The sequence below is a fragment of the Octopus sinensis genome, linkage group LG1 (assembly GCF_006345805.1).
Source record: "Octopus sinensis linkage group LG1, ASM634580v1, whole genome shotgun sequence".
In the NCBI taxonomy this organism is placed as follows: Eukaryota; Metazoa; Mollusca; class Cephalopoda; order Octopoda; family Octopodidae; genus Octopus; species Octopus sinensis.
In genome coordinates this window covers 205,508,320-205,534,051 of record NC_042997.1, presented here as the reverse complement: position 1 = coordinate 205,534,051, position 25,732 = coordinate 205,508,320, and the positions used below count along the sequence as shown (strand labels likewise).

The following is a 25,732-nucleotide window of genomic DNA, read 5'->3' as shown; positions in this document are numbered from 1 at the left end:
TGCTATGTCACAAGTGCTTTGTATCCTATTCCATTCTTTGTTTCTATATCTAGGGCAGCTACCACTGGTATCATTACGTATAATGTTATCAGATTTATTTCTAGCACCCCTGTATACTCGAACCCAATCTTTTTGATCATATCCAAAGAACTGAATGCGGTGCATAAAGTTCTGTATGTGTTTTGTCGTTTCATAGGGTTCGCATAGTGGGGACACATTGTTCATTATTCTAATTAAGTCTGCTATCAGTATGGTTTAATTTCCTTGTTGTGTGAGAAAGGTGAGTTCTTGTGAACGACATAGTTTGAAGTTATGGGTTCCATGTAATAAGAGTGGAGGAGCTGCACTATTTTGCTCACAGTCTCTAACCCAAGTTCAGTATCAAGTACAGGGAGTCCATTGTTGGGGTGCTTAGTGGGGGTTAATCTATAGTTACCTTGATACTTTGGTGGATGGAGTTAGCTATTTGCTGGAGGCTCTCCATTATGTTCTTCTCAGTTTCTACATTAAGCGGATATTTCACCGGTGAGTGTGTAAAATTATAAGGCACAAAAAGAAAATGACTCTCCCCAGACACAACAGTATATATATATATACATACATATATTTAGTAAAATTTAGATTCAGATGAATATGGTACTTAAGTTAAAGGCACCAGAATTTGGCATGGTATTATCCATATAATTACAATCAAAATAAGCAACAAGGATATCCAGAGGTAATGCAGTACAATCGTTTCATGCGACTCCATTTAATTGAACAATGCAAAAATTACATCAGTTTTAAAATGTAGAGCAATCTTCAGCTGCATAAAAATATAGAATTTAGTTAAATTCGAAGGATTCCTTTGTATAGCTTTCTTATTATTCAAAATCACAAAGAGGATAAGTAGATAGACAAAGAACATGTTTTATCAACAACATCACAGTTGTAACTGAAATTTTTGCAAAGGAAAGACACTGCTTATCATTGATTATATATGTTATTCAGATTTACTAATGTGGGGGGGGGGTTACTTTAAATTTATAGGCTAGTTTATCAAGTCTAATAGAAACTAGAATCTATACTTTATGGATGAGGTAAAAAAGACATTTTAAGTGGCAGAGTCATAAATGAAGATTTTTTTTATGTAAAAACCATTTGTTTCATAATAATAGTAATAACAACAACAACAATAATAATAATAATAATAATAATAATAATAATAATAATAATAATGATAGTGAAATTATTGTATACAGTGCTCAGGTGCACCACAACTTGTCAAAAGTGCGTATAAAGCATCTGCAGTAATGTACAAATGTCTGGGAAGTGAACAATGTATGAGTCAGATACATGCTTGTGTGTGTATGGAGGGGAGAAAATCAGGTGTAGTGTTGGCGAATCTCAGAAAGCATGGAAGTTTTGAAGGATGCAGTGCTCCGACAACTAACAACTGATGCCGGCAGTTTGTTCCATGCTTCAGCAACTCTTAGCGTGAAAAAATGTTTCCGAAAGTTATGGGAGCTGTGCTGTTTTCTGACTTTGTAAACATGTCCACAGGTGTTAGACAGATGGAGTTTGAAAAGGTGCTCAGAGTTTTTGTTTGTAAGATGGTTAATAATTTTATGGGTGTCTGCCAAGTCAGCTGCCAGACGTTGGAGTTTCAATGTATCCATGCCCAGGGAAGTAAGGTGTTCAGAATATGGCAAATGCCTGATGGAGGGAATTCTCTTGGTTGCACGTCGCTGAATGGCTTCCAGACGATTAATATCCTGGGCAAGATAGGGGTTCCAGACTGGGGATGCAAATTCCAGGTTAAGTCTTACCATAGCTATATAATGCCTCAGATAGATAGCCGGAGAGCGGCTCACAAAGGTCTTGGTGTGTGATGCCAAGACACCCTCAGCCTTCTTGGCAATTTTAGCAATGTGTTTTATCCAACACAAATTGCTGTCGACAATAATGCCCAGGTCACGTTCACAAGAAGACTTTTTGAGATTAGTGTTGTGGAGGGAGCAAGTAGACGCTGAGTTTTTCCTCCCAAAATGCATGGTGGTACATTTGTCCACAGCCAGGTTGAGTTGCCAGTCCATGATCCACTGCTGCATTGTGTCCAGGTCCGATTGCAATAAAGATCTATAGTGTACAGGATCTGACCTCTTTATTTCGAGGTACAGCTTGATGTCATCTGCATATTTCAGCACTGTGGCATTCTTTAAGTTGGCATCTATGTCATTAACATATGCAACAAATAAAAGGGGGCCAAGAACAGATCCCTGTGGTACACCAGATGTCATCTCATACGGTGAAGAGTGCTGTCCTAGAACTGTGACAACCTCTTTTCGGCCGAAAATAAAGGACTTCAACTAGTTATAGAGTTCGTCTCTTACACCCAACGCAGAAAGCTTCACCATAAGTCTTTTGTGTGGCACAGAGTTAAAAGCCTTAGCAAAGTCCAGGTAAACAACATCCACCCAGGATCAGCAATCAGTGATTTGGGTAATGTCCTCAAGAAACTCGATGAGTTGATTACAGCAGCTGGAGTTAGGAATAAATCCAAATTGTGACAGCTGGATGAGGCTGTGAGACTTCCAGAAGTTCCAGAGGGTTTCTCTGATACAGGATTCCATCATTTTAGCGATGCAGCTAGTAAGACTGACGGGGCGATAGTTGACAGGTGATGTGTGGTCACATTTTTTGAACAGAGGGATAGCACTGGCAGTTTTTCACTGCTCTGGAGTAACACCATTGTCAAGACAGAATTGGAAGAATAGTGAAAGTTGGTTTAGAAGAAAGTACCTACTGCGTTTGAGAAGTAGGTATGTAACACCATCGAGACCAGGAGAGGCATAGTTACGTTCATTCTTAAGGTGGCGTTGTAGCATTGCTGGTGTAAATTGCATAGTAGATATAGAGTCCGATGTCAGTGATGATGAAGATGGGATATTTTGGTCTTCAACAGTAAAGATACCGGCATAGCATCCAGCAATGATTACTGCACATTATTTGGGATTGCCAGTAACCTGGCCCATGTGGAGATTGCAAAGGAGGCCAACTGGAGAGTGGGGTCTCTGCTTTGAGTGCACATACTTCCAGAACACTTTGCTGTCAGGGTTAGCTGCAATGCGCTGTTCAAATTCAAGCCCTGCCTTTTTTGTCACCTGCTTGAGGTGGTTGGCTGACCTATTGCGCTTTTCCCTGTTGCTCTCTGATTTGTGCAATTTGTATTCCTGTTCAGCATTACAGCGTTCTTTCCTGGCAAGTCGGACTGCTGCAGTCTCCCAGATTGAACTATTGGGTGATCTTTTTGTGCTTGTGTGGTACCGATGCACACATGCCACCCATATTGAATTCAGAATGTTCTGAAGTATAGTGTTCACATCTCCAGAGGCATAAAATTCAAGCCAGTTTGGGCATCACAGCTCGGTACAACAATAGTTCCAGTCTGCTTTATTCCAGTCAAAGCAGGCAGTTTGAAGATGGTTGTGGTTTTTGTTACAACCAATCAGAGACAAGTCAGCCATGATCATGGAATGATCAGAGTCACCTAAAGGTACTTCAGTAGTGACACTAATGATTGTTTCAGGAGAAGCGGTAAATAGCAGATCCAAAGTGTTGTTACCCCTTGTGAGGGAGGTAAAAATTGCGACCAATTTGAATTCAGCACCAGTTCAAGGAAATCGTCTGCACTTTGCAGCCAACAGAAGGCCTCCCAGTCAATCTCAGGGAAATTGAAGTCCCCCAGCAGCTCTGAGGATATCAAAAAGTTGTGTGTCTTGATGGTAATTTGGGGGGCGGTAAACAACTCCAAGCAGAAGTGTTGACATGGTCATGTATATATTGCAGAAAAATACTTCCTGTTGAGATTGGTTCAAATCATCACAAGGAATTGCCAATAGATTTGAACGAATGTAAACCATCACACCCCCACCACGGCGATTAATGCGGAACAGGTTGTAGCTGGCTATGCTGAAAACCCCATCACAGAATGCAGAATGTGCCCATATTTTCATGACTGTGATGAAATCTGGGTCGATACTTTTGATGTAAGAATATACTTCAGCTAATTGTGCAGGCTAAAGCTGATATAGCATTAACTATTTACCAGCTATAAAAGCAGTGTTATTTATATACATGCAGGTACATTTTAGAGTTGTTTCAAAGAGCAATAAGAAGAATATTTCAGAATATTTTCAGTATTATCAAAAAATTTTATACAATAGAGGGATAGAGAATATAGAAATAATTCCATATTTATATATTTCTATATTAACTTAATATATATTTATAGTTAATTATTAAATAGTAATTTTTGGTACTAATAAAGGAAAGTTAAGTTGAAGGAATATGTTAAAAATTTATATATTATACGTTAACAATTTTAGTTAGAGCATGTTTCTTATATTATAAAATAAACAGTGAATTATACCAGTATAGTATATATAAGTTGAGTATGAAATTTATAGAGATATATTATAAATAAAATGATATAGTGAGTAAATAGGTAAGAAATTGGTTTGAAATTAAAATAAAGAAATAAAAATGAATATAATAAAATATAAATCTTTGTAGAATGTTATAGACAAGGGGTAAATCAGAACTTAATGAGATGTCTAGCCCAAAGTATGGAGACCTTGCTAGTGACAGTTAGGAACGAGGGAGTATTGAGAGCAGTGAGAAAAGGGAAAACAAAGGAAGAAGTACGGAAAGGGACATGAAAAAGAATTACAAGAAGAGATTACGCAATCAGTTCGATGTAGCTGGAAAAAATAGGTGGAATTGGCTGAAGAAAGGAGACCAAGAGCACTATGCTGGTAGTGTATGACCAAGATTTGGCCATATGGAAGGTCAACCTTAGGAATGAGCAAGCATGTCCACTGGGCCGCATCTGTAATAGAGATGGACGAGACCATTGAATGCCCTAAACTTGCCCAAAACCATTATAAGTTGTGGTAACATGACCAGGTGGCAAAGTGTTCCATTGGAAACTGCTATAAGTAGGGGCTAGAGAGAGGCAAGACATGGTATGAGAACAAATTACAGAGAGTGGCAGAGTTGGAGACTAGGAAAATCTTCTGGGATTTCCCAATCCAAACAGATCAGGTACTAGAGAATAACACACTGGACCTTGTGGTAGTGGACAAGGTGCATCACATATGCTATGTAGTTGATGTTGGATGCTCCTTTGACCCACAAATGGTCAAGAAGGAATGCAAGGAAATAGATAGACTGACAGACAGACAGATAGATAGATACAACCCTCTTAAGTACGAAATAGCCCAGCTATGGAAAATGAAGGAAGTGAAGATAGTGCCAATTATTGTTGGATCCTTCGGAACAGTATGAGAAGGCACGAAGAGGAATAAAATAGGAAATTGGAATAGAGTGCCCAGTAGAACTGTTACAAAAGGTTTGCTTCCTTGGCACGACTAGAATAATTAGGAAAGTATTAGATAGTTGAAAAGAACGAATAGCATGGTACTATAGGCTGCAGGTAGTAAGCCCACTATGTATGCAAGGCTCCAGGAGTTCCAACAAAACCTGTGATAAAAAGGAAATAAAAGTAATAATAATTGACCAATCACGCCTGTTTGATTCCGGGATTGTAAAAAAGAGGAAGAAAAACAAAAAAAAAATACAATCCCCATAAATTTGAAATAAGAAGAATTTGGTGCATGTGATCAGTAATGGTCATGTCTATAATAATTGGTGAGTTGGGAACAGGAAGCCAAAAGATGGAGAAATGGCTGGAGGAGATTGGAATAGAATGCCCGGAAGAGCTTCTACAGAAAGTTTGTCTCTTAGGAACAGCAAGGATTATCAGGAGGGTTGTAAGCACTTGAAAGACTGCTGGAAACTTGTGGATACCTGAGGCTGCAGGTAGTAATCGGCTATTCCTGCCAGGAACAACACCAAACCCGAGCCAAACCAAAATAATAATAATAATAATAATAGCAACAACAGAGATAAGCCCACACTGAATAACAACATGAATGTGCTACACAGGGCTCCCCATTCAAAAACAAATCTAATCCAATAACATCGATGGAATGGGATAAAGGAGCCTGTGGAAGACTTGAAGGAAGCAGACTTTTAATGAAAATAGTCACAAAAACGAAATTTTACTGCCATACAAAGCAGAGTTTCTCCTCTACACAATGTCTCAGTGAAACGTGTATGAAACACACAAGCAAAATCAACATCAGAAAGTTTAGAGATATAAAATAGAAATGGAACAAAACAGTAAGTATATAATTACACATACACTTGAATGTCTACACAATCATATATACATTTTGATAGCCATAAGACTACACATACATTCCAATGTTTACACAACTACGTGAAATTTAAAGGACACACATACATGCATATGAAAACACATGTCACAAATGGATCAAAAACAAAACAAAACAATTTTTTAGTTTTGGATGCAGACAGAGTGAACAATTCATAAATTTTAAAACACCACAAAATACTATGCCTGGAGATAAATCTATAAAAACAAATTACAGACGAATATCGATCTGTTAGCCTTAAGAAGCTACGTTATGAGCAATGTTTACATGCAGAGAACTCAGAGATGGTGTTGTCAGAAATAATTAACCCGAAACAGACAGATCTGTCCCTTAATCTCAACATCGAAGTTCGTCAAGCCTCACTATTAACAAAGCAAATTACAAACCAGAATGGTCATCGACCGGATTACAAAAGGACACGTACTCAAATGAGGAACCGGATTCGATGCAAGAAATCAATTACTGGTTCAAATCTTCCTGACACACAGGAGCTAGAAGTACCCCACAACCGGAATATTCCAACAGATGGCCATCCATGCTCGTCACCAAACAACCAAAAGAAAAACAATGAAAAATGGTCTCGGGAAGATAAAGAAGTTCTTACAGCCTTCTACCATGCCATATATTTCCCCACAAATAAATCTAATACTGTACAAACCTATGTAAACTGGAGACAGAAACACCTTGAAGTAAGACCTTACATAGACAGGAACAAACTTGCCAACGTCAGAAGAAACGTTATGTAAAAAAAATTTCTAACTGAATTAGAGACTGACCAACTTAAACAATCAGTAAGGGATAAAAGGTACGAAGCTGCAGCTAAAGAAGATACTACAGAGGAAATAATTATAGACCAGCCCAGGGCTGATGAAAACATAATGTAATGATTGAAAGAGTTAATGTAACTGATAGGCAAGGTGAAATACTATCTGAACCCACCATAAACACTAAGGCAGATGAAAATCAAAGAGATGAAGAAAGTCACACAGAAATTGACCAACAGAACTATGATGATCTAAAAAAATCAAATCATGATTGAATGGCTGAAAAGTACAGAGAAACAGTTTGAATAAAACGCGATGCTCTCCCAAAAATTAGCATTCTAACAAAACTGAAAGTAATGATAAAAATCTGCCTTGCACTTAAGGATTTCAGTTAATGATGTTGATATTACAGATCTCAACCACCAGTAAAAATCTATGTGGTGAAAAGATTAGAAAACGACAACATTTCACAAAAAAGCCTTCTTGGCAACAGTGTTCCAGAGGGTTTCTCTGATACAGGATTCCATCATTTTAGCGATGCAGCTAGTAAGACTGACGGGGCGATAGTTGACAGGTGATGTGTGGTCACATTTTTGAACAGAGGGATAGCACTGGCAGTTTTTCACTGCTCTGGAGTAACACCATTGTCAAGACAGAATTGGAAGAATAGTGAAAGTTGGTTTAGAAGAAAGTACCTACTGCGTTTGAAGTAGGTATGTAACACAACACCATCGAGAGACCAGGAGGCATATTTACGTTCATTCTTAAGGGTGGCGTTGTAGCATTGGCTGGTGTAAATTGCATAGTAGATATAGAGTCCGATGTCAGTGATGATGAAGATGGGATATTTTGGTCTTCAACAGTAAAGATACCGGCATAGCATCCAGCAATGTTACTGCACATTATTTGGGATTGCCAGTAACCTGGCCCATGTGGAGATTGCAAAGGAGGCCAACTGGAGAGTGGGGTCTCTGCTTTGAGTGCACATACTTCCAGAACACTTTGCTGTCAGGGTTAGCTGCAATGCGCTGTTCAAATTCAAGCCCTGCCTTTTTTGTCACCTGCTTGAGGTGGTTGGCTGACCTATTGCGCTTTTCCCTGTTGCTCTCTGATTTGTGCAATTTGTATTCCTGTTCAGCATTACAGCGTTCTTTCCTGGCAAGTCGGACTGCTGCAGTCTCCCCGATTGAACTATTGGGTGATCTTTTTGTGCTTGTGTGGTACCGATGCACACATGCCACCCATATTGAATTCAGAATGTTCTGAAGTATAGTGTTCACATATCACATCCGAGGCATAAAATTCGAGCCAGTTTGGGCATCACAGCTCGGTACAAACAATAGTTCCAGTCTGCTTTATTCCAGTCAAAGCAGGCAGTTTGAAGATGGTTGTGGTTTTGTTACAACCAATCAGGACAAGTCAGCCATGATCATGGAATGATCAGAGTCACCTAAAGGTACTTCAGTAGTGACACTAATGATTGTTTCAGGAGAAGCGGTAAATAGCAGATCCAATGTTGTTACCCCTTGTGAGGGAGGTAAAAATTGCGACCAATTTGAATTCAGCACCAGTTCAAGGAAATCGTCTGCACTTTGCAGCCAACAGAAGGCCTCCCAGTCAATCTCAGGGAATTGAAGTCCCCCAGCAGCTCTGAGGATATCAAAAGTTGTGTGTCTTGATGGTAATTTGGGGGGCGGTAAACAACTCCAAGCAGAAGTGTTGACATGGTCATGTATATATTGCAGAAAAATACTCCTGTTGAGATTGGTTCAAATCATCACAAGGAATTGCCAATAGATTTGAACGAATGTAAACCATCACAACCCCCCCCACGGCGATTAATGCGGAACAGGTTGTAGCTGGCTATGCTGAAAACCCCATCACAGAATGCAGAATGTGCCCATATTTTCATGACTGTGATGAAATCTGGGTCGATACTTTTGATGTAAGAATATACTTCAGCTAATTGTGCAGGCTAAAGCTGATATAGCATTAACTATTTACCAGCTATAAAAGCAGTGTTATTTATATACATGCGGTACATTTTAGAGTTGTTTCAAAGAGCAATAAGAAGAATATTTCAGAATATTTTCAGTATTATCAAAAAATTTTATACAATAGAGGGATAGAGAATATAGAAATAATTCCATATTTATATATTTCTATATTAACTTAATATATATTTATAGTTAATTATTAAATAGTAATTTTTGGTACTAATAAAGGAAAGTTAAGTTGAAGGAATATGTTAAAAATTTATATATTATACGTTAACAATTTTAGTTAGAGCATGTTTCTTTATTATAAAATAACAGTGAATTATACCAGTATAGTATATATAAGTTGAGTATGAAATTTATAGAGATATTATAAATAAAATGATATAGTGAGTAAATAGTAAGAAATTGGTTGAATTAAAATAAAGAAATAAAATGAATATAATAAAATATAAATCTTTGTAGAATGTTATAGACAAGGGTAAATCAGAACTTAATGAGATGTCTAGCCCAAAGTATGGAGACCTTGCTAGTGACAGTTAGGAACGAGGGAGTATTGAGAGCAGTGAGAAAAGGGAAAACAAAGGAAGAAGTACGGAAAGGGACATGAAAAAGAATTACAAGAAGAGATTACGCAATCAGTTCGATTTAGCTGAAAAAATAGGTGGAATTGGCTGAAGAAAGGAGACCAAGAGCACTATGCTGGTAGTGTATGACCAAGATTTGGCCATATGGAAGGTCAACCTTAGGAATGAGCAAGCATGTCCACTGGCCGCATCTGTAATAGAGATGGACGAGACCATTGAATGCCCTAAACTTGCCCAAAACCATTATAAGTTGTGGTAACATGACCAGGTGGCAAAGTGTTCCATTGGAAACTGCTATAAGTAGGGGCTAGAGAGAGGCAGACATGGTATGAGAACAAATTACAGAGAGTGGCAGAGTTGGAGACTAGGAAAATCTTCTGGGATTTCCCAATCCAAACAGATCAGGTACTAGAGAATAACACACTGGACCTTGTGGTAGTGGACAAGGTGCATCACATATGCTATGTAGTTGATGTTGGATGCTCCTTTGACCCACAAATGGTCAAGAAGGAATGCAAGGAAATAGATAGACTGACAGACAGACAGATAGATAGATACAACCCTCTTAAGTACGAAATAGCCCAGCTATGGAAAATGAAGGAAGTGAAGATAGTGCCAATTATTGTTGGATCCTTCGGAACAGTATGAGAAGGCACGAAGAGGAATAAAATAGGAAATTGGAATAGAGTGCCCAGTAGAACTGTTACAAAAGGTTTGCTTCTTGGCACGACTAGAATAATTAGGAAAGTATAGATAGTTGAAAGAACGAATAGCATGGTACTATAGGCTGCAGGTAGTAAGCCCACTATGTATGCAAGGCTCCAGGAGTTCCAACAAACCTGTGATAAAAAGGAAATAAAAGTATAATAATTGACCAATCACGCCTGTTTGATTCCGGGATTGTAAAAAAGAAAGGAAAAAAACAAAAAAAAAATACAATCCCCATAAATTTGAAATAAGAAGAATTTGGTGCATGTGATCAGTAATGGTCATGTCTATAATAATTGGTGAGTTGGGAACAGGAAGCCAAAGATGGAGAAATGGCTGGAGGAGATTGGAATAGAATGCCCGGAAGAGCTTCTACAAAAGTTTGTCTCTTAGGAACAGCAAGGATTATCAGGAGGGTTGTAAGCACTTGAAAGACTGCTGGAAACTTGTGGATACCTGAGGCTGCAGGTAGTAATCGGCTATTCCTGCCAGGAACAACACCAAACCCGAGCCAAACCAAAATAATAATAATAATAATAATAGCAACAACAGAGATAAGCCCACACTGAATAACAACATGAATGTGCTACAACAGGGCTCCCCATTCAAAAACAAATCTAATCCAATAACATCGATGGAATGGGATAAAGGAGCCTGTGGAAGACTTGAAGGAAGCAGACTTTTAATGAAAATAGTCACAAAACGAAATTTTACTGCCATACAAAGCAGAGTTTCTCCTCTACACAATGTCTCAGTGAAACGTGTATGAAACACACAAGCAAAATCACATCAGAAAGTTTAGAGATATAAAATAGAAATGGAACAAAACAGTAGTATATAATTACACATACACTTGAATGTCTACACAATCATATATACATTTTGATAGCCATAAGACTACACATACATTCCAATGTTTACACAACTACGTGAAATTTAAAGGACACACATACATGCATATGAAAACACATGTCACAAATGGATCAAAAACAAAACAAAACAATTTTTTAGTTTTGGATGCAGACAGAGTGAACAATTCATAAATTTTAAAACACCACAAAATACTATGCCTGGAGATAAATCTATAAAAACAAATTACAGACGAATATCGATCTGTTAGCCTTAAGAAGCTACGTTATGAGCAATGTTTACATGCAGAGAACTCAGAGATGGTGTTGTCAGAAATAATTAACCCGAAACAGACAGATCTGTCCCTTAATCTCAACATCGAAGTTCGTCAAGCCTCACTATTAACAAAGCAAATTACAAACCAGAATGGTCATCGACCGGATTACAAAAGGACACGTACTCAAATGAGGAACCGGATTCGATGCAAGAAATCAATTACTGGTTCAAATCTTCCTGACACACAGGAGCTAGAAGTACCCCACAACCGGAATATTCCAACAGATGGCCATCCATGCTCGTCACCAACAACCAAAAGAAAAACAATGAAAAATGGTCTCGGGAAGATAAAGAAGTTCTTACAGCCTTCTACCATGCCATATATTTCCCCACAAATAAATCTAATACTGTACAAACCTATGTAAACTGGAGACAGAAACACCTTGAAGTAAGACCTTACATAGACAGGAACAAACTTGCCAACGTCAGAAGAAACGTTATGTAAAAAAAATTTCTAACTGAATTAGAGACTGACCAACTTAAACAATCAGTAAGGGATAAAAGGTACGAAGCTGCAGCTAAAGAAGATACTACAGAGGAAATAATTATAGACCAGCCCAGGGCTGATGAAAACATTGTAATGATTGAAAGAGTTAATGTAACTGATAGGCAAGGTGAAATACTCTCTGAACCAACCATAAACACTAAGGCAGATGAAAATCAAAGAGATGAAGAAAGTCACACAGAAATTGACCCAACAGAACTAGATGATCTAAAAAAAATCAAATCATGATTGAATGGCTGAAAAGTACAGGAAACAGTTTGAATAAACGCGATGCTCTCCCAAAAATTAGCAATTCTAACCAAAACCTGAAAGTAATTGATAAAATCTGCCTTGCACTTAAGGATTTCAGTTAATGATGTTGATATTACAGATCTCAACCACCAGTACAAAAATCTATGTGGTGAAAAGATTAGAAAACGACAACATTCTCACAAAAAGCCTTCTTGGCAACAGTGTATTCAACACCAAATTAAGCTACTTAGGTCTGACATAGAATATTTGAAAAACCTTAAGTTTAACAAAGACTATCAAACCTACAAAAACCTGAAAATTAAAAAAAAAATATAATATGAAAACCATACTTGACACAGATGCCACCATAGAAACCATCAAGCAAAAAGTATGTACTAAAGCTGCCCGCATAACAAGGTATGAAAAGCGCGTTAGATTCTTCAAGGACAACAACATATGGCTAGTTGATGGGTTAACATTCCTGCTTCCAAAAAGTGAAGAAACAAATGAACCAAAAAACTATAGACCCATAACCTGCTTAACAACTATGTATAAAACGCAAACATCTGTCCTGACGGAATATACTTTTAGTTTTTTAACAGACAGCAGCATATTCCCTAATGAACAGAAAGGATGTAGACGTGGATCCTACGGTTGTAAAGATCAACTACTCATCAATAAGATAATCTTAGAAGACTGTCACAAACAACACAAAAACTTATCAATAGCCTGGATAGACTATAAAAGGCTTTTGATAGCCTACCACATAGCTGGATTAAGAAATGCCTAGAAATGTATAAGATAGCACTACTCTGGCGAACTTTTTGTCTGTAAGTATGAGATCATGGAGAACCATACTAACTTTGAACAGTGACAATGAATCTCTAAATGCTGGTGATGTAAAAATTTCATGTGGCATTTTGCAGGGTGACTCACTATCACCACTCCTCTTTTGTCTAGACTTAATACCTCTCTCAAAATTGCTCAATGATGCACAGTACGGATATAAAATGTTTGATAACAATATAAATCATCTCATTTACATGGATGATTTAAAACTCTTTGCAAAAAATGACCAACAACTCAAGGGCTTACTAATGATTGTTAAACGATTCAGTGATGACATCAGAATGCATAAATGTGCAAAAGCTACCTTTATCAAAGGAAAAATGACAGAAACATCTAATGTTTATCTCGACCAGCAGAAAGTCATAAAAGAGTTAGAACCAGTGTAGAGCAACAAATACCTGGGAGTACTTGAAGGGGATGGAATCAAACATGCAGTCATGAGGGAAAGGATCAGAAGAAAATGTTATTGCAGAGTAAGAGCAACACTGAAGACAGAACTGAATGCAAGAAACAGGATCGAAGCAATCAATTCTTTAGCCATACCAGTTGTGACTTACAGTTTTAATATCGTTAACTGGTCAATTATTGAAATCTGTAATCTTGACAGAAAAATACGAAAACTGTTGACAATGCGTAGAATGCACCACCCTAAGGCAGATACAGAACGACTTTATCTGCCAAGAAAAGAGGGAGGCCATGGACTTTTACAACTGGCAATAACAATGAAGATTGCTACAATTAGCCTAGACACCTACCTGAAAAACTCTGAGGACTGGATGTTAAAACTTGTCTCAAAACATGAAAACAACAAAGCATCATACTCAGTAACAAAACAGGCAAAGGAATGTCTAAGTGAATTCCGAATACAACAAATTTCGGAATTAGACACACAAGAAACAAGCACAGAAAAAGCTAAGCGCATGAAAACCCGTGCTAAAACTGCTGCCTTAGATATTCTTACTGATAAATGACAAGAAAAACCTCTCAATGGTAAATACTCAAAGAGAGCTAATAGTGTCGATGTTGACAAAGCTCTGACCTATCAATGGTTAATGACTTCTGGCTTAAAATCAGAAACAGAAGGCTTTATCATAGCAGCCCAAGATCAATGTCTACCTGAAAGGAACTACCAGGCCAACATATTAAAGAATAGCAGTAGCCCAACATGTTGTATGTAAACAACAAAATGAAACCATTGATCTATGTCCTGTCTTCTTGCGCCTACAGAGTATCCCAACAGGCATAATAGAGCAGCACAGTATATTCACTGGGTAATTTTCAAAACCTGGACCTGCCCCAGGATAAAAACTGGTGGGAACACAAACCACCTCCAACACTTGAAAATGACCACATCTCACTCCTCAGGAAAGTCACCGTTCAAACTGACAGAAAGATAGATGCGAATAGGCCAGACATCATATTGAAAGACTTCAGACAAAGAACATGCCTCCTGATTGAGGTAGATAGAAGAGATGTAAGATATAAAGTGGAATAAGAGATATAGGAGAGATAGAAGAGACATAGAGGGGCGCGTGTTAATGATCAAAGGGGTTTGTATGTGGGTGCTATTCATGGGGGTGAATTTACATTTAGATTTATGAAAGAATTTCAAAGTACAGAAGAATTTATGCTTACACATAGTGAAGACTACTTATTAAGCAATTGTGGTGAGTTAGGGGTTAAAATTTTGAGGGCTTCTGTTAAGCAGAGTCCACAACTGGAGTGTTGGCCCTGATATGGGATACCAGAGTCTATTATAACCCAGAAAATTTATACTGTATTTTTCTAGTAATTAAATGGTGTACATGGCTGATTAGTGGTGTGGAATTACTATTCTCTTTATATTTAAACAAGTTTAAATGTGCATAATATCTTTGTTTAAAATTGGTGCTAGAACCAATGTAGTGGCTACAGGAGTTATTTATCATGTTGTGAACAGTGCATTGGTATACGGCATTGAATCTTCTGCATTGGGCATGCAGTGGGTAATCTGTCCCGGATCTGCAGTTGCAGTTATCAATTCTACGATGGTTAATTGGAGATAGAGATGAAATAGTGCTGATAGTGGCTGGGGTAGTATTACATGAATTAATCATGATATAGCTGTGGTTTCTAGTATCGATATCAATGCCTACACTACCATTATTATTATTCTTATTGTCATTATCATTATTGGAGTTGCTGTAATTATTATTATTAGTAGTAGCAGTAATAGTAGTATTAGTGGTAGTAATATTAGTAGTATTACTAGTAATAGTAGTAGTAGCAGCAGCAGCAGCGGCTGTAGTAGTATCATTGGTAGTAGTGTTAGTATTAGCAGTGGTAGTGAAGGTGGTATTAGTGATGCTATTATTGCAACTATTACTAGTTGCATTTGTGGTAGGAGTGTTAGTAGTAGTATTATTTTCAGTATTGGTAATATTCCTATTGATGCTAGTATTAATGTTATTGCTAGTCCTATTAGTAGTAGAAGTATGTGTATTATTAGGTGTAGTTGTTATAATGTAATTAGTATTCTTAGTATCAGTGTGCTATTAGTGTTTGCATTGGTTTCAGCTGTGCATCCATTACCCTCTGAGGTGGGAACCATATAATAATAATAATAATAATAATAATAATGAAATTATTGTATACAGTGCTCAGGTGCACCACAACTTGTCAGAAAGTGCATATAAAGTATGTATGTTCAAGTTGTTTCAAGTGGCCGGGCCAGGGATATTAGATATGTTATTGCGAGTGGTGTTAGTATTTTTGTTGTGTAGGTCGATGGTAGGGTTGTATGTAAGGTCAGGGCAGCAAACTTGCAGTCATAGGATCATGGTTTCATTTCCCAGACCAGACGTTATGAGTGTTTATGGAGCGAAAACACCTAAAGATCCACGGGAATTCGGCAGTGGTGGTGGGCGAACCCTGCTGTATTCTTTCACCACAACTTTCTCTCACTCCTTCTTCTTGTTACTGTTGTACCTGCATTTTAAAGGGCCAGCCTTGTCACACTCTGTATCACATTGAATCTCCCTGAGAACTACATTAAAGGTACACATGTCTGTGGATTGTTCAGCCAGTTGCAAGTTAATTTCATGAGCAGACTGTTCCACTGATTGTATAAACTGGAATCCTCATTGACGTAACTGACGGTGTGTCACATATATATATATATATTCACACTCCTGTTTCTTCTCAGTGATTACAGCTATGAAAAAAACATCAACACATGAAGATGGGTGGTGGTCAAGGTGTAAACACTGTAAAGAGGGACCCATAACAAAACCAACGAAAAGAGAAAGAACGGTGGACAGATAATCATGAATACTATGAAGTGGTTGATTTATGATTTACACACACTACAATGCAACACTCCTCCAAAAACATACAGAAATAAACTCATACAGTAAATACCCAATAAAATGGACAAAGCCCACGTCATGTGCCATACAAGTCTGATACCCAACAGAAGAACACAACTTGCATTGTACAAACAACACACAATACAAAAACTAATACATCAGAAAACTCAAACGAAACTCATAACAAAACATACTAATACAATGCAATATTCTCCATGCCCCACAAAAAAGTACAGCACACTCCACCCCACCAGCACAAAAATGCAGCATGTGATGCAATAGAAAGTTGCTTGAAACTAACAAATGTCAAAAAATAATAGTGGGGGTGACGATGGTGATGAGCATTACTTTACTTTAGTTTATGAAAGACAGGAGTTTCTGAAAAAACTCTGGCTGTAACAGAGAAAACTAAGCTGGACCTTTAAAGGAGGCCTCTCGCACAGCTGTGGTCCAGAAAAGATGCAGACAGACCACAGCTGTTATCCTGAGACAGCATCATTAGATAATAGAACAAAGAGGCAGGAAATGAACCAGCAAAAAAAAAAACAGGATAGTGATGCAGTGCTATTTAGAAAGTGAACCTAAAAGAAGGGGATATAGAAAACGGATGTTAACACGTTGGGTAGAGAAGGGTTTGTTTAAAGTGACTGAGCACAGAAATGGTATGAACATGAAGCAGAAGGAGTCACTGAGAACAACGAACATACGATACTGTGGGAATTTACAATCCAATGTGACTCCCTAATCAAGGCTCAGAGACCAGATATTGTGGTGGTAGATGAAGGAAAAAAGGAAACGAAGATCATAGATATTGCAATAAGTGACAAAGAAGTAGAAAAAATGGGAAAGTACACACTACTAAAAGATGAAATTGCGAGAATGTGGACTATGAGGAGAGTGTCTGTCATTCCAGTAGTTTTAAGGACACTCAAAGCACTAGGAACCATGTTGGAGAAACATGTCAAAGAAATCAGAATTGATATGAGAGCAATGTAAACCCAAAAAACTCCTCTTCTGGGGACTTGGATGTTGAATGTCTCCCATGATAGTAAACAACCAAGTATCAAAGCTTATGTGCAGAAAGAGACCCTCTGAGACCTGTCTGCTCTCATAGAATCTACCATAACAAACAAGACTGAATGTTCTGAGAGGTAAAACAAAATAATAATAATAATAAAAGTAATAATAATCCTTTTCACAAGGCCCGAAATTTTGGGGGAGGGGCCCAGTTCATTAGACTGACCCCAGTACACAACTGGTAGTTAATTTATTGATCCCAAAAGGATGAAAAGCAAAGTCGACCTTGGCAGAATTTGAATCGTCATCATCGTTTTATGTCCGCTTTCCATGCTGGCATGGGTTGGACGGTTTGATTGAGGACTGGTGAGCCAGATGTCTGCATCAGGCTCCAGTCTGATCTGACAGTGTTTCTACAGCTAGATGTCCTTCCTAACACCAACCACTCTGTGAGTGTAGTGGGTGCTTTTACGTTCTACCGGCACGAGGACCAGTCAGGCAGTTCTGGCAATGACCACGCTCAAAAGGTGTTTTTATGTGCTACCTGCATAGGAGCCAGTCTGGCAGCACTGGCAACAACTACGCTCGAATGTTGTTTTTCATGCGCCACCAGCAAATGTGTCAGTAAAGCAACACTGGCAACGATCACACTTGAATAGTGCTTTTCACATGTTACCAGCACTGGAGCTAATCTGTGGCCCTGGCAACGATCATACCTGGAAGTACTTTTAAGGTCCCACGGGCACAAGTGCCAATCAGGCAGTACTGTCATCGGTCACATCAGCGATTTTGCTTTGTTTACACTTGTCTCAACAGGTCTTCACAAGCAAGGTTTATTGTCCAATGAATGAGGGGTATTCATAAATGGCTGGTTACACCCACTGGCATAGGCCATGGGCAATGGTCTCACATTGGGTTGTCGGGTCTTCTCAAGTATAGCATATCTCCAAAGGCCTCGTTCATTTGTCATTGCCTTGGAAAGGCCCAGTGTTCAAAGGCCATGCTTCACTACCTCATCCCAGGTTTTCCTGGGTCTACCTCTTCTACAGGTTCTCCCAACACTTTTTCACACAGCTGTCCTCATCCATTCACATCACATGACCATACCAGCACAGTCGTCTCTCTTGCACACCGCATCTGATGCTTTTTAAATTCAACTTTTCTCTCAGGGCGCTTACATTCTGTCGTGTATGCACACTGACATTACACACCCAGCGGAGCATACTGGCTTCATTCCTTGCAGCCTTATGCATGTCCTCAGCAGTCACGGCCCATGTTTCACTGCCATGTAGCATGGCTGTTCGTACACATGCGTCATACAATCTACCTTTTCCTCTGGGCAAGAGGCCCTTTGTCACCAGCAGAAGTAGGAGCTCTCTGAATGTTACCCAGGCTATTCTTATTCTAGCAGCTACACTTTCAGAGCATCCACCCCCGCTGCTGACTTGGTCACCTACTTGTAGTTTTTCTCCTTGGAATGTGACAGAAGCTGTTCTCTGCACATTTTCAGTGTTTATAGCACCTGAGTATTTGCCACAAATATAATGATAATAATAATAATAATAATAATATAATAATAATATAATAATATAATAATAATGATAATAATATAAAATAATAATGATATAATAATGATAATAATAATAAAATAATAATATAATAATAATAATAATGATAATAATAATGATAATAATAATGATAATAATAATATAATAATAATGATAATAATAATGATAATAATAATAATAATAATAATATATAATAATAATAATAATATAATAATAATATAATAATAATAATAATAATATAATAATATATAATAATATGATAATAATAATGATAATAATAATAATAATAATAATGATAATAATAATGATAATAATAATAATAATAATAATAATAATAATAATGATAATAATAATGAAATAATAATAATAATAATAATGATAATAATAATGATAATAATAATAAATAATATATAATATATAATGATAATAATAATAATAATAATAATAATAATAATAATGATAATAATAATGATAATAATATAATAATAATAATAATAATAAAAATAATAATAATGATAATAATAATGATAATAATAATAATAATAATAATGATAATAATAATGATAATAATAATAATAATAATATAATAATAATGATAATAATAATAATAATAATAATGATATAATAATGATAATAATAATGATAATAATAATATAATAATAATAATAATAATAATGATAATAATAATGATAATAATAATGATAATAATAATGATAATAATAATATAATAATAATAATAATAATAATATAATAATAATAATGATAATAATAATGATATAATAATAATAATAATAATAATAATAATAATGATATAATAATGATAATAATAATATAATAATAATGATAATAATAATGATAATAATAATAATAATAATAATAATAATAATAATAATGTAATATATAATAATAATAATAATAAATGATAATGATAATGATAATAATAATAATAATAATATAATAATAATAATAATGATAATAATGATAATAATAATGATAATAATAATAATAAAATAATGATAATAATAATAATAATAATAATAATAATATAATAATAATAATGATAATATATGATATAATAATATAATAATAATGATAATAATATGATAATAATATAATAATAATAATAATATAATAATAATAATGATATAATAATGATAATAATAATATAATAATAATGATAAAATAATGATAATAATAATAAATATAATAAGATAATAATAATAAATAATAATAATAATAATATAGATATAATAATGATAATAATATAATAATAATAATAATAATAATATAATAATAATAATAATAATGATAATAATAATGATAATAATAATATAATAAATATAATAATAATAATAAAAATAATAATAATAATAATAATAATAATAATAATGATAATAATAATAATAATAATAATGATAATAATAATAATAATAATAATAATAATAATAATAATAATAATAATATATAATAATATAATAATAATGATATATAATAATAATAATAATAATAATAATAATAAAAATGATATAATAATAATAATAATAATAATAATAATAATAATAATAATAAAAATAAAACTACTGAATAATAATAATAACAATACTTTCTTTATTGGCTACCAGGGCCAAATACAAAACATAAAAGTTGATTCACAAACAAGGGACAGTGGGGCTAAATGTGTAAACAGCAAAAGAAAAAAGACACAATTCACAAGGAGATTAGACCAACAATGATCTTCCCCAATAATGGGGGGTGGGGTTCCACCGAGGAGTGAGCAAAGGAACCACTAACCCCAACAGTACCTCAGGTAGGTACCCCTCTCTTCCTCATTCCATCTGGCCTACAGACCCACACTTAGAGTAGGCCCATTTACATGGGCCATTCTTGTCACATTCACCCACCTTTCAACAAACCTTCTGGGTGACAGCACCTCCCTCTCCAACCTCAATTTCCCTTTCAAATGGAACCTAAAAAAGTCAATTGAGGCCCTTTCAATCGTGTCCACGATACAACCTTTTTTACCATAGCCACCATAGAGAAAAACTGCCTGTCCTTCCCAGCCAAAGGAAGGAGGTAGAATGATCGTGATGGACTTGGACGATAGCCAAATCCATCTTCCATGTGACAATAACTGTCTGACAAAGCTCCATAAGTCAGCAATGCATGGACACTGTACGAGAGCATACAGAATGGTTTCATCACTCCACGTGCATCTCAGAGAGGCCCATCTGACTGCACACCTGTGCCTGTAGAGCTTATTGTGAACTGGCAGACCCCCCTGGTAGCACTGCCAGGTCATGGATTTCAGGAAGTTGTCCATAGGCCCTGGCCCAAAAATCTTCTGAAAGAGACCAGCCAGTTGATCCCTCTCAACGCCCAAAACCTATCTGACAATGTTGTACCTCTTGCCCTCCACTAATCCCCTATAGGACTCCAAGGTGGAACTTCCACTGACTGCATCACCCAACTAGCCAAGGGTTGTTAGCGCTTGGAGACACTCTAGGTGTCAAGCACCCTGCCGTGGTCTACACCGAATCCAGGACTGTCACCCCATCTAGGAGACAATCTATGGAAAAGTGTGTTCAACAAATGGGGACCACACCTGCTCACTGTTCAGATATTGCTGGAGATGTTGCAGCTTCAGCACATATCTGTGCATCATGAGCAATGGCATGCCCAGTACTCCATGTAATGAGTTCTGACAGCAAATGGACCATCTGACAAGTGGTACTCGTCCCTTCCACAAGAAGCAGAAGAGCACGTGCACCAGCCTGTTCAGTTACGAAGCGGGGCAACGGTCAACAGTCAGGTAGTAGCATATGATGGATGCAATGTATGCTTTCACCACCTCTGCCCAATCTTTCAGAGAAAGCTTCCTCTCAACCCATTTGTGGTTGAGACTGGTCATCCTGTTTGTCACTTCACCCTAAATCGTATCCACTTGGAGGTCTGGACCAAACCAGACCCCAAGCAACTTAACCAGTTCTTCCATCCAATGCCCCACAATGTTGTCACTCAGCAAGGGCCTGCCTCTCCAGGTGCTGAGCTGCAGGCCCACTACTTCTGGCAAATCATTGCTCCTGTCATCATGTCATATTCCCTTAGGGTAGTGCCAACCATCTTGATTTCCAAGACGTCCAACACTATCACGGTGACATCAGCCGCATATGAACCTTCCACATTCTAGTTCACAAGGTATGTCCCTCGAAACATCCAACTTCTGCAGCAATGGCTCGAGTGCCAGTACATAGAGAAGTGAGAGTAGGCATCCTTGACAGACTGAATGTGCAATGCTAAATAATTCCGACATGTAGCCATTTACTTTGACCCCCGAACAGATGTCATTGTACATTGCAGTGAACAAGCCTCTGCAAACAGGACCAAGACTAGCTGCTTCAAGCACAGTCTCCAAGTACTGATGGTCAACCCTATCGAAAGTTTTCAATTGATCCAAATTGATCAGGGCCCCTCCCATGCCAGGTTCTTTATCAACCTACTTTTTGATGAATAGCATGCAGTGGAAGTTGTCATGGATAGAGCTGTTGGGAATAGCACAAGTCTGTGTATCACCCATCAATCGGTAATGACAAGCACCAATCTCTTTGCTAAAACCTTAACCAAAATTTCGAAATCTGCATTTAATAGAGTTACAGGCCTAAAGTTATCAACCATGTCACCCTTGTTTGGATTCTTCTCAGTAGTGCCACCACACCTCAGCTCACAGATCTGGAGATTCTCACATTCTGCCGCCAGTTGCGAAAGACACCCTGCAAAAGCTTACTGAACAAGTCTGGCATATGAATATAAAGCTTGAAGGGCAAACCATCCAATCCCAGAGACTTCTCCCTCATGCAACTAGCCAATGCATCACATATATCTTCAGCTGTAATTGGCATTTTGCAGAACTCCACCTTCCTGGATGAAAGCCAGGGCAGAGCATCAAGGGGGAAGTGAAGTTCACCTCCACCTCCAGACTACCACATGCCCCATACAGTTCAGCAAAGTGCCACTGAAATTCTGCACAAATCTGCTCGTACTCATGTAGCATGTACTTGTCTGCACCCCTCCCCCGGAATTTAACAATTTACACCTTGGCCACTCAGTGCCATCAAACGGCTTTTGCTACCTCCTCTTTTAGAACACATGCCCTAGCTCTCACAATGCAACCTTTATGCTTGGTGTTAAAGAATTGGTTCAGAACCAATCTCGCTGCCAGCACATCGGTCACTATGCCTCTACTGAGTGCCTCCTCCAATTTCTTAACTAGATCTCCCTAGTTCTCTGTAAAATTTTACAGATTCTACTGTAACCCCATATTTTAGGGCTACTCACCATCAGTTGTTGACAACTGCACCTATCAACTTTCGATGGACCAGCTTGCTAAGTCAGTCTCTGAAAACTTGATGTGCCAGGAAAGATGTGTTCAGCTTCCAGTATCTGGGACCCTGCCTATGAAGCTTATATAGGTCAACCATACAGATCACAAATTTGTGGTCCGTATAGCTGATGAGTTCAAACTGTGGACAGCCTATGCTATCCCTATCTGCTGGCCTACAAAATATCCTAAGTAAGATCTAGATGACCCAATGCAGTTTACCCACAATCAGCAACCGGAACATCCAGTCTGAGCTTGCAAACCAGTTGGAAATGACTGAGTAGGTTTGCAAGGCTTGAGCACACCCCTTCCTATCCACTAGCTGCACCCAATCCAGACATGCAGCCAAGACAGTGTTCCAGTTGCCCACTAACACTAAAGAGTGAGACATCCCAAGAAAGACTTCAAAACATCTGAAGAAATTTGGCTGTCCCAATCCAGTCAAAGCATACACAGCGACCAGTCTGAAAGCACTGCCTTCATTATTGTTCACGTCCAAGATCACCTACTTATCTTCTGGGTCCAAGAAGACTCACTGTATCTCAAGATCCAGACCTTTTCTGAACAACACCGCCACTCCAACCCCCATTCTTGATCGACTAAGAGATGCATAGATCTCAAAATCTTCAAAAATGGGTGCTAAGTTGCATGTGTTTGCAATGCTGGTCTCACTAATGGCTATTACATCCAAATTCAGCCACCTGAGGTTACTGAGCAAGTGACCTTGCTTCCAGGATGACCCCAGGCCACGTACATTTATACAACCTACTCTTAGCACCACCATATTGGCTGAAAAAGAAGAAAAGAAAGATGAGGAGTGCTACTTACCCATTAGAAAATGGGTGGACCCACCTCTATTTCTTCATTGGGCTCCTTTGGAAACCCTTGTAGAAGCTTTGTATTGGCATTTACTTGAGAGATCCCTACATCGTCTGGAAAGCCTCCCTAATTGTTTGGAAAGTGTGTTAGTCCAAGAAGATTACCCCCCACCTTTTCCAATGACTCCCCTTTGTGATAAGATAGCCATAAGTTCTTTGTTGGCCCTCCTTACTAACACAGAGTGAGCTGCCTGTGTCAACTTTTTTTTGCTGTTCTTGTTGCATTTGTGGTGTAAGTTTGCTTTTGGGGATTTTTTTTTTCTGTCTGCAGTGGGATTTTTGTTGCTTGTGATGCTTTAGTTGATGATTGTGGTGCTGCAGGAGTTGTCTGGGTGTCTGTGTTTGTTGTGTGTATGTGTGTGTGTGTGTGTGCGTGCGTGTGTGTAGTTTCTTTGCTATCTTGCTTTGGTGCAGGACAACATGTCTAGCCTCTGTGACTTTTTTAATTTACTCTGATCCCTGTCCTCATCACCTTTCATTGTGGTAGAACCAGTGTCTGTTGCAACCTCCTCCGCTCTCCTGAGCAAGTGAATTTGTGTTTGTATGTGTATCTTTTTCTGCATGCTTGTTTGTGAGGGGTGGGGTTGTTGAGCTTGGTTGCAAGGTGTTGGTTTTCATGGTTGACCTCTCCGACGGCTTTCCTGCTGGTGGTGTTGTTACACCTGCCACCATTGTCACCATTGTTGCTGCTTTCCATGTTATTGGTGGTGATCTTTCTACAGCTGGTGCTATTTTTTGTTTTCCCAGCCTTGGTGTTGATGTCAATGGAGGTCCATGGGCCCCTCTAACTTTTCATTGAGGGCAATGTGCTTGTAAGTGTGTTGCTTCACCACAAGCAAAGCAATGAGGCCTCCTGCCCTCAGTGATCAAATATAATTTTGTCCCTTCTTTGAGGCAGACATGGTCTGGGATGTCCACCTAGTCTTGTGGTTTTATTTGGATTAGCATTTTCAAATCCTTCCCAATCCAGTCTTCTCTTTGCATCTGTTAGACTTTAAGGATGAAGGTGTTGCTGCCCTCCATGATCACACATCCCATGTGCCTCCACATGTTGATACCTGGTGTTATTCTGGGGACTCCAACTTTTATAGTTCTTCTGCCCATGTAGGATGGGTACATTACAAGCTGGTCAGTTTTATGGGGTACCACCGAATGCTTCATGGCCAGCTCTTCTATTTTAAAAAGTACCAAGATGGTACCAAAACTTCCGGCCCTTTGAATGAATTGAACTTCTTCTCTGATTGACCTCAGTACCATTTCCACTTGAGGGTAGGAAGGTTGTTCTGCACCGAGACACACTTATACTTTACTGTTCTCTTCTCAATTTCTACCTCCACTTTGGCCGGGATTGCAAGGTTTGCCCAGGCTTTTTCTCTCTCTATGAGTTTGTACATCAGGAACATCTGTTTCTTGTTGGAGATGTTTATCTCATAGTATTTT

At 37.7% G+C, this 25,732-nt stretch overlaps 1 protein-coding gene and 1 long non-coding RNA gene across 5 annotated transcripts in view; both read right to left on the bottom strand.

Moving 5' to 3' along the window:
- LOC115209594 (protein mono-ADP-ribosyltransferase PARP14-like) overlaps nt 1–25,732 on the bottom strand; it is a 140,928-nt gene that overhangs the window by 60,625 nt on the left and 54,571 nt on the right. The window lies entirely within an intron of this gene.
- LOC118765957 lies at nt 18,716–25,500 on the bottom strand. The gene is made up of 3 exons (XR_005001864.1): nt 24,955–25,500; nt 23,984–23,990; nt 18,716–18,727 (listed from the first exon to the last, which is right to left on the bottom strand). It is a non-coding gene; the product is annotated as an uncharacterized LOC118765957 (long non-coding RNA).